This window comes from Arachis ipaensis, chromosome B6 (assembly GCF_059453495.1).
Source record: "Arachis ipaensis isolate K30076 ecotype BB chromosome B6, ASM5945349v1, whole genome shotgun sequence".
NCBI classification, from domain to species: domain Eukaryota; kingdom Viridiplantae; phylum Streptophyta; class Magnoliopsida; order Fabales; family Fabaceae; genus Arachis; species Arachis ipaensis.
In genome coordinates, this window is record NC_142441.1 from 60,777,538 (window position 1) to 60,792,946 (window position 15,409).

Below are 15,409 nucleotides of genomic sequence, written 5' to 3' on the forward strand. Positions count from 1 at the left end.
CTGAAATTGAACATCAAGGAACAAAGAGGAGGATCACAGTCAGGGGGGACAAGTTGAGGCACTACAATCATCAACCACCATAAAAGAAAGCCCCAGTGTCAAGCTAGTGACAATAAAAGAGCGCTCCATGGGAGGCAACCCATGATTTAAGATTTATGTCATTTTAAAATTCAATAAGCTATGATAACCTGAGCATGATTTCTTTTCTTTTCATGAACGTACTTAATGAATGCATGCACTGTTTGAAACATATGCTAAGGCTTCTAAGTTTGGTGTGTCTTCAAGCACACCAAACCAGTGTTACAAATATTTTCATACTGTATGCTTAGTTATCCTGATAAAGCATATGACCAAACACTAAGTTTGGTGTCTGCATAGGTGGACATTTTCAGAAGATCAAAAATTCCTTTCTCTTCATGAAAATTAAAAAAAAAATCATGCACCAAAAAAAAAAATTTTATGAAAGCATTTCTTATAAATATTTAACCAAGAGTGACATTGGGATTTCAAGAACACTAGTTGGAGGAATAAACATTTTTTTTAACTATATGACCAAACATTAAGTTTGGTGTCCTCCAAGAAAAGTCACAGTTAAAATAGATATAAGGAATGAGAGTTCACATAGTTGTTAATAAAGGAAGTACTCTTGCCACGGTTTGATAATGTTGATCTTTGTTGTCTTGTTGTGATGGTTAGGTGGTCAAAGAACACTCAATGAAAGAGACAAGACAAAGGGAGAGCATAGCATGAGGACAAAATCCCATCAAATGTCTCAAAAAGTGAATCTGCCACTCCTTGGAATGATCACGTTGAAAATCATTAAAGAAGTAAAAATTTGTCCTCATTCACCCTCAGATGCACACCTTTGATTCGCATAACACCCAATTGTATCCCAACCCTCCATTGTTCATTTAAGTAATCATAACACACCACCTTCAAAGCCATGCACATAACCGAAGAGTTACACACCCCTTGCAATCCAACCATTCAAACTCCATTCCCTCCATCATTCTTCATCATATAAGCTCAGCCCCAAATTTTTCTCTGAACACATCAAAATCTCCAACTTTCTTTACACCCCCTCCAACCTCAAAAAGATCAGCCAATCAAGCAATCATAGCCTCTTCCTCAAGAACCAAACGAAGGAGAGGAAAGGAGCCCATGGTTGAAGAAAACACCCCTGAATTTGACCAGTGGAAATTTAGATCTTGGTACCATCAACTACAACTTGAATGGATGAGGCAGAAGAAGATATATCCAGAGGTTCCACTTCTATTGCCGGATGATGAGTGCCAAGAAATGAAAGCCAAGATTAGGAAGAGGAGGTGGGAGGAGCTCATTTCACCAATTACCAAAATCAATGCGAACATTATATGGGAATTCTACGCCAATACCCCAAGGACCGAAATGAATCAAGCTCCAACTTATAAGAGTTATGTGCGGGGAACTGAAGTAGATTTTAGCCCAAACACTATCATGAAAGCATTGAAACTGAGGGTAACCCATTTTGATAAGCCAGGATACCATCAAAGGCTAAATGAAGAGCAAGACTATGATGAGATTGCCAGTGAGATTAGTGTAGTCAACACGGAGTGGGTAGGAACTACTAAAAATAAGTACAAGTACTTGAGAAGAGGAGATCTCACTCCTGAAGCAAAATGTTGGTATGAGCTAATGAAGAGATCAATCTTAGGCACAGTAAACAACTCGGAGGTCAATAAGAAGAGAGCTATCATGTTATATTGCATAATAACGGGAGGAGAAGTGAAGATCCATGAGATCATTGCAAATGACATTCAAAGGTTAGCAGAGAAAAATTCGGCCGAAGGGTGGCTACACTACCCGAGCACCATTATGCGTTTATGTATGAAAGCCAAGGTGCCAATGGAAGAGGCAAATCCAACATGGCTGAACCCGGGCATGCCTATAACCATTGAAAGAATGATGATCGTTACTGAAGCACAGCAGAGCCGAAGACTACCAAGAAGAAGGCAAAGAAATGAACCAATGGAGGAAGAAGAACCACAAGAGGAAGAAGAGCCACAAGAGGAAGAAGAACAACAACACATTCCACCACATAACCCTCTAGATATGACTCAAATGCAGGAAGCAATTGGAAGATTATCACAACAATACATGAGAATTCAAGAAAGGCAAGAGGAATACCATTCCCACTACATGAAAAACCAACAAGAGCAAGAGGAATGGCAGCTGAGAATGATGAACAGACAAAGTGAGTTTGAGTCAAAATTTTTCGTGATGCAAGAGGAGCATGCTTTTCAATCTCACAAATCATTTGGAAAGTTAGCACAAATGCAAGCTGAAAATATGAGGGCTCTCAAAGAGTTCACAACTCTCCAAGATGCAAGATATGAAGTCCAAGCCGACTACAACATAAATAGTCAAATCAAAATGAACTATATTGGAGAGCATCTGCACAACATGGATCCAGCATTTCCAACTTTCGATGAGTTCTTCAAAGGGAAAAGTGAGATAGAAGTAAGCAAGGCTATGAGACTTGAAGATAGAGTAGAGGAGGCGATGAATAAAGCTGGGTTTTGGCGGGGTCAACAGACAACAGACATGGACACAGGGAACACCAACACCGAAGCAAATGAAAGAAGCAAGAAAAATCCTGATACATGAAAGGTGGACCTGCTCCTTACTACAAAGAAAGCATGCATCATTTCTGTATAAAGTAGTCTTTGCATCCTTATTAGGTCATTTTAGTTAATGGTCTTTGCATTATGTTTGTTTTCTTAAAATAAGTAAGTTAGTCTAAGTGTGTGCTTGTGTGTTTACTTTCACTTAACTAATGCATGCTTTGTCCCTTGCATCTTTTCAATTCAATAAAAGAAATGTTTGAAGCATGAAGTAAGATGGTTCATTGTTAGCTAGAAGTCAAATAATAGTAAGTGGTGGCATGTATGTGTGATTGTGTGGCAACTCATTATTAGTGAATAAAAGGAATAGCTTGTTCTCTTTTTAAGAAGAAAGTAGTTCACTGTCTATGAATCTCAACAAAATAAAAGTCCTTGGGTGAAAAGAAAAACAAAAAGAGAAGAGAAAAAGCCAAAAGTGGCAACAGAACAAAAGAAAAATAAAAAGAAACAAAGCTAGACACCAATAGTTTGAACTTTAGAATATATGCCTGTGGTGTCTTTGTACTAGGATCTGCTTGGATTATTAAGTTCTTTGGAGTGCATTAACACTTGGTAACTTGGGTTAACTAACCCGGGATTATCAACTGAAAGTCCACTATCAAGAGCAACCTAGCTACAGGACATTTAGTAACCCAAAGAGGTGCTTGGCATCAATGTTCTAAGAAGGTATGTGAGCCAAGTGTCTAAAGTGAATAATGTGTCAAGCATAAAGAAAGAAAAGAGCTTGTTACACATGACATTGAACTAAAGCTTATAAAAAAAAATTTCAGTAAACAAGGACAAAGGAATAATGAGAGGTCATAGCAGTGTCTTGCTTGATGCTTAGAGAGAACTTTCTAGGCCTACTTGTCAATAAGAAGTGAGTAGTTACACATCTGCATAAAATCCCATGAGCTACCAATAACACTCTGCTAACATGAGCATTCTCTTTTGTTTTCATTCTTTCTTCTTAATAACTCTTTTGTTGCTTAGGGACAAGCAAGTTTTAAGTTTGGTGTTGTGATGACAAGTCATCTTAGCCTAGTTTCACTAGTCTTTTTCCTTTGTTTTTATTTGGTTTTATGCACTTTCTTAAGCCACAAGTAAACTAATTGGATTGAATTTTATTTTTCCTTTGATTCAATCAACCATGGATGAATTGATGCATTTTCATGAGTTTTTGTGCCATAATTGCTTGTGTGACAAGAAGAAGGATAACTCTCATGATTATGGCATAGCTTTGATACAATTGTTGATTGATGACAGGAGGAATAAAGCTTGGAAGAAGGTTACAAGAATGGGCTTGAAAAGAGGAGTTCACGTTTGAGCTGACGTTTGCCTCAAACGTCAACTCAAACGTGAGTAGCAGATGAAGAATACCCTGGAGAAGAGCCAACGTTTGAGCCAATGTTTGACCTCAAACGTTGAGGCAAACGTTGGCTGAAGAAGAAGCTCCTAGAAGGCAACGTTTGCGCCAACGTTTGCCTCAAACGTGAGGTCAAACGTTGGCGCCTAAAAGGAAGAAAAATGGCACTCCTGCAAGGGCAACGTTTGCGCCAACGTTTGCCTCAAACGTGAGGTCAAACGTTGGCGCCTAAAAGAGGAGAGTTGGAGCTTCTGGGCAGCGACGTTTAAGCCAACGTTGGCTACATTTTGGCAAGAAAGAGCATGGAAGAGCACCCCTGATTGATGAGTTAGATGAGCCACGTTTGCGCCAACGTTTGCCTCAAACGTTGGGCCAAACGTTGGCCAAAAAGAGAGCTTGGGGTGATCCACGTTTGAGCTCACGTTTGACCTCAAACGTTGAGCCAAACGTGGAGGACAGCAAATGGACTTGGCTACATAATTTAACACAAGTGACGTTTGAGTCAACGTTTGCCTCAAACGTTGGCTCAAACGTGAATGGTTCATGGCCCGGTTCACTAATGGATTTCTTCCCAACACCAAGAGCAAGCAACGGAGGCCACTATCAACCCAATTCCATCAAGACTAAAGGCCCAATTCAAGGCTTAATGATCATTTGAAGAAAGTGTATAAATAGCTTAGGATTTGAAGTTTTAGGGAGTTTTTTTCATTTTAGAGTTTTCTTTAAGAGTTTTCATAGTATTCACACTAGAGAACCTTTGGGTTTTGACCTATTTGGAGATTTAGAGTCTTGGGTGTTGAAGAATTGAGGAAATTCTGTCTCAATCTCACCTTGAGATCTCTTTTTGTTTCTTTCACTGCACCATTGGAGAATTGAGATTTGAATCCAAGTTTTCTTCTGTTTTGATTTTTAATCTTTTGCAATTGAATTTTAAATTTGGATTTAAGAAGGCAGTGAGATATAGACTTGGTTATCTAGTCTCTTGAGTCCTGAGATCTACATCTTTCAATTTCAATTTCCTTGTTACATTGCTACACCAAGTTTATTTTCATTTGCATTTAAGATCCGGTTCAGTTAGATCCATCTTCTACGTTTCTGTTTGTTGAGATTTACTGCTCTATTGTTTAATTTTCGCAATCCCACATCCCTGATCCAGTTACAATTCAAGCCATTTACATTTCTTGCATTCTAAGATTCTGTAATTTACATTTCTTGCATTCTAAGTTTCTGCCATTTAATTTCTTGTTCTTTAAGATTCAGCACTTTTATTTTCTGTTCTCTTTAATTTCCTGCAATTTACCCCTCTCCCTTTACTTTTCATGCAATTTAATTCCTGTCAACACAATTTCACACAATCAACTCTTGATCTGCTTGACTAAATCAACCACTAATCTAAAATTGCTCAATCCTTCAATCCCTGTAGGATCGACCTCACTCATGTGAGTTATTATTACTTGATGCGACCCGGTACACTTGCCGGTGAGTTTTGTGTCGGATCATTTTCCGCACATCAGCAGGATTTTCAGGATCATAAGCTTCTTCTGCATAAGAAGCCTCTTGAGTACTGTTGGATGCAGCTTGCATTCCATTCAGACTCTGAGAAATCATATTGACTTGCTGAGTCAATATTTTGTTCTGAGCCAATATGGCATTCAGAGTATCAACTTCAAGAACTCCCTTTTTCATAGGCGTCCCATTACTCACAGGATTCCTCTCAGAAGTGTACATGAACTGGTTATTAGCAACCATGTCAATGAGTTCTTGAGCTTCTGCAGGCGTTTTCTTTAGGTGAATGGATCCACCTGCAGAAGTATCCAATGACATCTTAGCTAATTCAGATAAACCATCATAGAATATATCCAGGATGGTCCATTCTGAAAGCATGTCAGAAGGGCACTTTTTGGTCAGCTGCTTGTATCTTTCCCAAGCTTCATAGAGGGATTCACCTTCTTTTTGTCTGAAGGTTTGAACATCCACTCTAAGCTTGCTCAGCTTTTGAGGAGGAAAGAACTTGGCTAAGAAAGCCGTGACCAGCTTATCCCAAGAGTTCAGGCTGTCTTTAGGTTGAGAGTCCAACCATATTCTAGCTCTGTCTCTTACAGCAAAAGGGAAAACCATGAGCCTGTAGACTTCAGGATCTACTCCATTAGTCTTAACAGTATCACAGATCTGCAAGAATTCAGTTAAGAACTAAAAAGGATCTTCAGATGGAAGTCCATGAAACTTGCAGTTCTGCTGCATCAGAGAAACTAGCCGTGGTTTCAGCTCAAAGTTGTTTGCTCTAATGGCAGGAATGGAGATGCTCCTTCCATGTAAATTGGAATTAGGTGCAGTAAAGTCACCAAGCATTCTTCTTGCATTATTGTTGTTGGGTTCGGCTGCCATCTCCTTTACTTGTTCGAAATTTTCAATAAGGTTGTCTCTGGATTGTTGTAATTTAGCTTCTCTTAGTTTCCTCTTCAGAGTCCTTTCAGGTTTTGGATCAGCTTCAACAAGAATGCCTTTTTCTTTGTCCCTGCTCATAAGAAAGAGAAGAGAAAAAGAAAAGAAGAGGAATCCTCTATGTCAGAGTAAAGAGGTTCCTTATTGTTAGTAGAAGAAGAAAAGAAGAGAAAATTCGAACACAGATAGAAGAGGGGGTTCGAATTTGGTGAGTGATGTGAGGAAGAGATGTTGGTAGATGAATAAATAAATAGAATAAGATGAGAGAGAGGGAGAATTTTCGAAAATAATTTTTGAAAAAGAGTTAGTGATTTTCGAAAATAGTTTTTGAAAAAGGTTAGTAATTTTCGAAAATTAAAATCAAAAATTAAAATAATTAGTTAATTAAAAAGAGATTTTGAAAAAGAGGGAAGATATTTTCGAAAATTAGAGAGATAGAGTTGGTTTGGTGGTTTTGAAAAAGATAAGAAACAAACAAAAAGTTAGTTAGTTAGTTGAAATCAATTTTGAAAAGATAAGAAGTTAGGAAGTTAGAAAAGATATTTTGAAATCAAATTTTTGAAAAAGGTAAGATAAGAAGATATTTTTGAAAAGATATGATAGAAATTAGTTTTGAAAAAGATTTGATTTTTAAAATCTCAATTAATGACTTAATTCACAAGAAATCCCAAGATATGATTCTAGAACATAAAGTTTGAATCTTTCTTAACAAGTAAGTAACAAACTTTAAATTTTTGAATCAAAACATTAATTGATGATGTTAATTTCGAAAATATGATGTAAAATTAAGAAAAAGATTTTTGAAAAATATTTTTGAAATTTTCAAAAATAACTAAGAAAATGAAAAAGATTTGATTTTTGAAAAAGATTTTGAAAAAGATAAGATTTTTAAATTGAAAATTTGATTTGACTCATAAAAACAACTATATTTTAAAAAGTTTTGAAAAGTCAAATCTAATTTTCGAAATTATGAGAGAAAGGAGGGAAAAATATTTTTTGATTTTTTGAATTTTTAATGATGAGAGAGAAAAACAAGAAAAATGATGCAATGCATGAAATTTTTAGATTAAAACAATGAATGCATGCAAGAATGCTATGAATGTCAAGATGAACACCAAGAACACTTTGAATGTCAAGATGAACACCAAGAACATATTTTTGAAAAATTTTTAATGCAAAGAAAACATGCAAGACACCAAACTTAGAATTCTTTAATGCTTAGGCACTAAGAATTCAAGAATGCATATGAAAAACAAGAAAAGACACAAAACATGCAAATGCAAAGATCAAACAAGAAGACTTACCAAGAACAACTTGAAGATCATGAAGAACACTATGAATGCATGAGAATTTTCGAAAAATGCAAGATGCACATGCAATTGACACCAAACTTATAACATGACTCAAGACTCAAACAAGAAACACAAAATATTTTTGATTTTTATGATTTTATGATTTTTTGTATTTTTATTTTAAAATTTTCGAAAATCATTTTGAAAAAGAAAAAATAAGGATTCAAAATTTTTCATATGAATTCTAGGAATCTTGTACTCTTTAGTCTAAAGCTCCAATCTGAGGGTTAGACATGGCTTAATAGCCAGTCAAGCTTTAGAATGGATTTACATCCATTGAGGTGATTAGTGGAAGACCAATCCCAAAGGAGTTTGGGTATGGCTTTTCAGCCAGATAGGATTCAACATGTTACCATGAAACTCTAGAATTCATTCTTGAAAGTTTTGAAGCCATAGAATAATTTATTTTTGAAAACATTATTTTTATTATAAATTTTTTTTTTCGAAAACAAAAGAAAAATTTTTGAAAGATTTTTGAAAAATTTTTGAAAACTTTTTGAAAAGAAAACGAAAAGAAAGTTACCCAATCTGAGCAACAAGATGAACCGTCAGTTGTCCAAACTCGAACAATCCCCGACAACGGCGCCAAAAACTTGGTGCGCAAAAATTGTGATTACACTTTGATTATGTAAAATTCATTGCTCTTTCTTTCCCTGGCGATGGCGCCAAAAACATGACGCCAATACCATGGTTCACAACTTCGCACAACTAACCAGCAAGTGCACTGGGTCGTCCAAGTAATACCTTACGTGAGTAAGATCGAATCCCACGGAGATTGTTGGTATGAAACAAGCTATGGTCACCTTGTAAATCTCAGTCAGGCGGATATAAAATAGTAATGGAGTTTTCGAAATTAATTAATAAAATAGGGATAGAAATACTTATGTAAATCATTGGTGAGAATTTCAGATAAGCGAATAGAGATGCTTTCGTTCCTCTAAACCTTTGCTTTCCTGCTATCTTCATCCAATCAGTCTTACTCCTTTCCATGGCTGGCTTTATGTAATGCATCACCATTGTCAATGGCTACTTTCGGTCTTCTCTCGGGAAAATGATCCAAATGCCCTGTCACGGCACGGCTAATCGTCTGGAGGCATCACCCTTGTCAATGGTTACATCCTATCCTCTCAGTGAAAATGGTCAACACACCCTGTCACGGCACGGCTATTCATCTGTCAGTTCTCGATCATGCTGGAATAGGATTTACTATACTTTTGCGTCTGTCACTATGCCCAGAAATCGCGAGTTTGAAGCTCGTCACAGTCATTCAATCATTGAATCCTACTCGAAATACCACAGACAAGGTTTAGACTTTCCGGATTCTCTTGAATGCCGCCATCATTCTAGCTTACACCACGAAGATTCCGATTAAGAGATCTAAGAGATACTCATTCAGTCTAATGTAGAACGGAAGTGGTTGTCAGGCACGCGTTCATAGGGAATGATGATGATTGTCACGTTCATCACATTCAGGTTGAAGTGCGAATGAATATCTTGGAAGCGAAATAAGATGAATTGAATAGAAAACAGTAGTACTTTGCATTAATCTTTGAGAAACAGCAGAGCTCCACACCTTAATCTATGGAGTGCAGAAACTCTACCGTTGAAAATACATAAGTAATGAAGGAGTTCATTGGTCTCAACCCCAGAGGGGAACCGGAGTAACCAAGACTCTGAATACAATGATAAAAAGTTCTATTTATAATAAACTAGTCACTAGGGTTTACAGAAGTAAGTAATTGATGCATAAATCCACTTCCGGGGCCCACTTGGTGTGTGCTTGGGCTGAGCTTGAATGTTACACGTGCAGAGGCTCTTTCTGGAGTTGAACGCCAGCTTTTGTGCCATTTTGGGCATTGAACTCCACTTTGCAACTTGTTTCTGGCGCTGGACGCCAGAATTGGGCAGAGAGCTGGTGTTGAACGCCAGTTTGTATCGTCTAAACTTAGGCAAAGTATGGACTATTATACATTGCTGGAAAGCCCTGGATGTCTAATTTCCAATGCAATTGGAAGCACGCCATTTTGAGTTCTGTAGCTCCAGAAAATCCATTTTGAGTGCAGGAAGGTCAGAATCCAACAGCATCAGCAGTCCTTCTTCAACCTCTGAATCTGATTTCTACTCAAGTCCCTCAATTTCAGCCAGAAAATACCTGCAATCACAGAAAAACACACAAACTCATAAAAACTAATGAAAACATCCCTAAAAGTAACTAGATTCTACTAAAAACATACTAAAAATAATGTCAAAAAGCGTATAAATTATCCGCTCATCACTCACCTATGAACGCGTGCCTGACAACCACCTCCATTCTACCTTAGATTGAATGCATATCTCTTAGCCTCATGACTCAGATCAAAGTCTTCGTGGTATAAGCTAGAATTATTGGCTACCATTCCTGAGATTCGGAACGTCTAAACGTTGTCTGTGGTATTCTGAGTAGGATCTGGGAAGGGATGACTGTGACGAGCTTCAAACTCGCGAGTGTTGGGCGTAGTGACAGACGCAAAAGGATCAATGGATCCTATTCCGACATGATCGAGAACCAACAGATGATTAGCCGTGCGGTGACAGCACATTTGGAACGTTTTCACTGAGAGGACGGGAAGTAGCCATTGACAACGGTGATGCCCAACATAAAGCTTGCCATGGAAGGAGCCTTGCGTGCATGAAGAAGAAGATAGTAGGAAAGCAGAGATTCAGAAGATAAAGCATCTCCAAAGCCTCAACCTGTTCTTCATTACTGCATAACAAGTATTTATTTCATGTTCTTTTACTTTTTACAATTAAATATGAGAATTATTGATATCCTGACTAAGAGTTACAAGATAACCATAGCTTGCTTCAAGCCGACAATCTCTGTGGGATCGACCCTTACTCACGTAAGGTATTACTTGGTCGACCCGGTGCACTTGCTGGTTAGTTATGCGTAGTTGCAAAAGTGTGATTGTAATTTCGTGCACCAAGTTTTTGGCACCGTTGCGGAGGATTGTTTGAGTTTGGACAACTGACGGTTTATCTTGTTGCTTAGATTAGGAATAATTTATTTTTGTTGGTTTAGAGTCTTTTGTTTTAGTTTAGTTTCATATTTTAAGTTTGGTGTCAATTGCATGCGTTTATTTTCTTTTAATTTTTCAAATTTGCATGTTCCTAGTTCTTTCTTGATCTTTAAAAATTCTAAGTTTGGTGTCTTCTTTGTGTTTTCCTTTAAATTTTCGAAAATTTGTGTCTGATTTTCTAAAAATTTTAAGTTTGGTGTCCCTTGTGCTTTTATTTACTTAAAAATTTTTCAAAAATTTGTTCTTGGTGTTCATCTTGATCTTCAAAGTGTTCTTGGTGTTCATCTTGACATTCAAAGTTTTCTAGTTTGTTCTCTTTGTTTTGATCTAAAATTTCTGAGTTTAGTGTCATTTTGTTGTTTTTCTCTTTCCTCTTTAAAATTCAAAAATAAAAAAATATCTTTTCCTTATTTTACTCATAAATTTCGAAATTTTGCATTAAAGTAGTCAAAGATTTTCAAAATCATATCTTTTCTTTTTAGTCAAGTCAAAATTCTAATTTCAAAAATTGATCTTTTCAAATCTTTTTCAAAAATCAAATCTTTTTAATTTATTGCAATCATATCTTCTCAATCAAATCTTTTTCAAAATAATTTTCAATCATATCTTTTTGATTGCTAATTTCAAAATCTTTTAATTAATTAATTAATTTAGTCTTTAATTTGCTTTTATTTTATTTTGTTTTTTTCAAAATTTTATTTTATTTTATTTTCCTTTTATTTTATTTTATTCTATTTTAATTTCGGTCACTTTTAGTTAAATAAATAAAAAAATAAAAATATAATTTATTTGCAATTCATATCAATTCCCTTTTCTCCATCATGGACATAAGTGAAAATGAACAGTCCAGAAGGACTCTGAGGTCATATGCTAACCCCATTACAGCTGCATATGGGAGTAGCATCTGTATACCTCCCATCAAAGCAAGCAGTTTTGAGCTAAATCCTCAGCTCATTATCATGGTGCAGCAAAATTGTCAGTATTCCAGTCTTCCACAGGAAGAACCTACTGAGTTTCTGGCACAATTCTTACAAATTGCTGACACAGTACGTGATAAAGAAGTGGATCAGGATGTCTACATATTATTATTGTTTCCATTTGCTGTAAAAGATCAAGCTAAGAGGTGGTTAAATAACCAACCCACAGCAAGCATAAAAACATGGAGACAATTATCAGACAAATTCCTGAATCAATTTTACCCTCCAAAAAGGATGACACAGCTAAGGCTGGACATCCAAGGCTTTAAACAAGAGGATCATGAATCCCTTTATAATGCCTGGGAGAGGTATAGAGGGATGCTAAGGAAATGCCCTTTGAAATATTTTCAGAATGGGTACAGTTAGACATCTTTTACTATGGGCTTACAGAAAGAGCTCAAATGTCTCTAGACCACTCAGCTGGTGGATCTATACACATAAAAAAAACAGTTGAAGAGGCTCAAGAACTCATAGATACAGTTGCTAGAAATTAACATCTGTACTCAAACAGTGAGTCCTCCATAAAAGAAGAGGCTATGACAGTAACTACTGATCCTAATCCTCAAGAACAAATTGTTGAACTTAATCAGCAATTACTCCTTATGACAAAACAATTAGCGGAATTCAAAGAGATGCTCCAAGACACTAAAAATGCTAACAAGAATATAGAAGCACAATTGAATCAGACAAGACAGCAGCTATCTAAACAGATAACAGAAGAATGCCAAGCTGTCCAACTAAGGAGCGGGAAGACATTGAATAACTCAGCTCAAAGTAGCAAAAAGTCAAGAAAGGAACAAATGACAGAGGATGACCAAACCACTGCCCAAAATCCCTCTGAGGACATCAAGAGCCCAGAGAGGAATAACTCTGGCGTTCAAACGCCAGAAAAGGGGGAAAAGTTGGCGTAAACGCCCATTCCTTGTCCAGTTCTGGCGTTCAAACGCCAGAAAAGGGTGGGAAGCTGGCATTAAACGCTCATCCAGCACCCAATCCTGGCGGTCAAATGCCAATGAGGGATCAGACACCTGCAAGTGCTGATAGTAACCCTTCTATGAAGGCTTCTCCAACCACTTCTGTAGGGAATAAACCTGCAGCAACTAAGGTTGAAGAATATAAAGCCAAGATGCCTTATCCTCAAAAGCTCTGCCAAGCGGAACAGGATAAATAATTTGCCCGCTTTGCAGACTATCTCAGGACTCTTGAAATAAAGATCCTGTTTGCAGAGGCACTTGAGTAAATACCCTCTTATGCTAAGTTCATGAAAGAGATCTTAAGTCATAAGAAGGATTGGAGAGAAACTGAAAGAGTGTTTCTCACTGAAGAATGCAGTGCAGTCATTCTGAAAAGCTTACCAGAAAAACTTCAAGATCCAGGAAGCTTTATGATACCATGCACATTAGAGGGTGCTTGCACCAAGACATCTCTATGTGACCTTGGAGCAAGTATCAACCTAATACCTGCATCCACTATCAGAAAGCTTAGGTTGACTGAAGAAGTCAAACCAACCGGGATATGTCTTCAACTTGTTGATGGCTCCATTAAATATCCATTGGGCATCATTGAGGACATGATTGTCAAGGTTGGGCCATTTGCCTTTCCCTTGACTTTGTAGTGCTAAAAATGGAGGAGCACAAGAGTGCAACTCTCATTCTAGGAAGACCTTTCCTAGCAATTGGACGAACTCTTATTGATGTAAAAAAAGGGGAAGTGACCCTGAGAGTCAATGAGGATGAGTTTAAGTTAAATGCTGTCAAAGCTATGCAGCATCCAGACACATCAAATGACTGCATGAGCACTGATATTATTGACTCTTTGGTGGAAGAGATCAATATGACTGAGAGTCTTGAATCAGAGCTAGAGGACATCTTTAAAGATGTTTCAGCCTGATTTGGAGGAACCAGAGGAAATAAAAGAACCTCTAAAAATCCCTCAGGAAGAGGAGAAACCTCCTAAACCAGAGCTGAAACCACTACCACCATCCCTGAAATATGCATTTCTGGAGAGGGTGACACTTTTCCAGTGATCATAAGCTCTGCTTTAAATCCAAAGGAAGAGAAAGCACTAATTCAAGTGCTAAGGACACAAAAGACAGCTCTTGGGTGGTCCATAAGTGATCTTAAGGGAATTAGCACAGCAAGATACATGCACAAGATCCTATTGGAGGATGATGCTAAGCCAGTGGTTCAACCACAGAGGCGGCTAAATCCAGCCATGAAGGAAGTGATGCAGAAAGAGGTTACTAAGTTACTAGAGGCGGGATTATTTATCCTATTTCTGATAGCCCCTGGGTGAACTGGTTCATAATGGTTCATAATGAAAATGGTGAACTGGTTCCCACAAGAACAGTTACAGGGTGGCGTATGTGTATTGACTACAAAAGGCTCAATACAGCCACCAGAAAGGATCATTTTCCTTTACCATTCATAGACCAGATGCTAGAGAGACTAGCAGGCCATGAATACTACTGCTTTTTGGATAGCTATTTAGGCTACAACCAAATTGCAATGGATCCTCAAGACCAAGAGAGAACAGCATTCACATGTCCATCTGGAGTATTTGCTTACAGAAGAATGCCTTTTGGTCTGTGCAATGCACCTGCAACCTTTCAGAGGTGCATGCTCTCTATCTTCTCTTATATGGTAGAGAAGTTCCTGGAAGTCTTCATGGATGACTTCTCAGTATTTGGAGACTCATTCAGCTCCTGTCTTGATCATCTAGCACTTGTCCTGAAAAGGTGCCAAGAGACTAACCTGGTCTTAAAATGGAAAAAATGTCACTTTATGGTGACTGAAGGAATTGTCCTTGGGCACAAAATTTTAAGCAAGGGGATAGAGGTGGATCAAGCCAAGGTAGAGGTAATTGAGAAATTACCACCACCTGCCAATGTTAAAGGCAATCAGAAGCTTTCTGGGGCATGCAGGATTCTATAGGAGGTTCATAAAGGATTTTTCAAAAATTGCAAAACCTCTAAGAAACCTGCTAGCTGCTGACACGCCATTTGTGTTTGACACAGAGTGTTTGCAGGCGTTTGAGACCCTGAAAGCCAAGCTGGTCACAGCACCAGTCATCTCTGCACCTGATTGGACATTACCATTCGAATTAATGTGTGATGCCAGTGACCATGCCATTGGTGCAGTATTGGGACAAAGGCATAACAAGCTTTTGCACGTCATTTACTATGCCAGTCGTGTTCTAAATGACGCACTGAAGAATTACACAACCACAGAAAAGGAGTTACTTGCAGTGGTTTATGCCATTGACAAGTTTAGATCCTATTTAGTAGGATCAAAAGTGATTGTGTATACTGACCATGCTGCTCTTAAATATCTACTCACAAAGCAGGATTCAAAATCCAGGCTCATAAGATGGGTGTTGCTTCTGCAAGAGTTTGATATAGAAATAAGAGACAGAAAAGGGACAGAGAGCCAGGTAGCTAATCACCTGTCCCGGATATAACTAGTAGCAGGGGCGTCCCTCCCTCCTACTGAGATCTCTGAGACCTTTCCGGATGAGCAACTTTTTGCCATTCAAGAAGCACCATGGTTTGCAGACATTATAAATTATAAAG

The 15,409-nt window shown here is 37.7% G+C and overlaps 1 non-coding gene across 1 annotated transcript; it reads left to right on the forward strand.

Moving 5' to 3' along the window:
* Window positions 1-5,886: 5,886 nt before the first annotated feature.
* LOC148555778 (small nucleolar RNA R71) lies at window positions 5,887-5,994 on the forward strand. The gene has a single exon (XR_015888052.1). It is a non-coding gene; the product is annotated as a small nucleolar RNA R71 (small nucleolar RNA).
* The last annotated feature ends 9,415 nt before the right edge of the window (window positions 5,995-15,409 follow it).